The sequence below is a fragment of the Apis dorsata genome, unplaced genomic scaffold, assembly GCF_000469605.1.
Source record: "Apis dorsata unplaced genomic scaffold, Apis dorsata 1.3 scaffold_342, whole genome shotgun sequence".
In the NCBI taxonomy this organism is placed as follows: Eukaryota; Metazoa; Arthropoda; class Insecta; order Hymenoptera; family Apidae; genus Apis; species Apis dorsata.
The window spans coordinates 382291-382567 of NW_006263609.1; positions in this window are offsets into that span (position 1 = coordinate 382291).

A 277-nucleotide genomic window follows, 5' to 3' on the forward strand; every position below is an offset into this window, starting at 1 on the left:
TTGCACAATGAAATGAAAAAAATATTATTTCTTTAATAAAAATAAAAGTCTATATAAATAATGAAAATATATTATTTATTGTTTCATTTTTATTCTGTACTTTCAATGATTTATAAATATGGAAATTTAATGTTTTATAAATTAGAATGTGATTTATAATCATGTTCATCATTTTGAATAATTTATTATCTATATTTTTCAAATTTTTTTTTTATAATATGTACATATTTTAAAATATAAAATATATTTTAACTTTTAAATTTTTAAATATGAAATA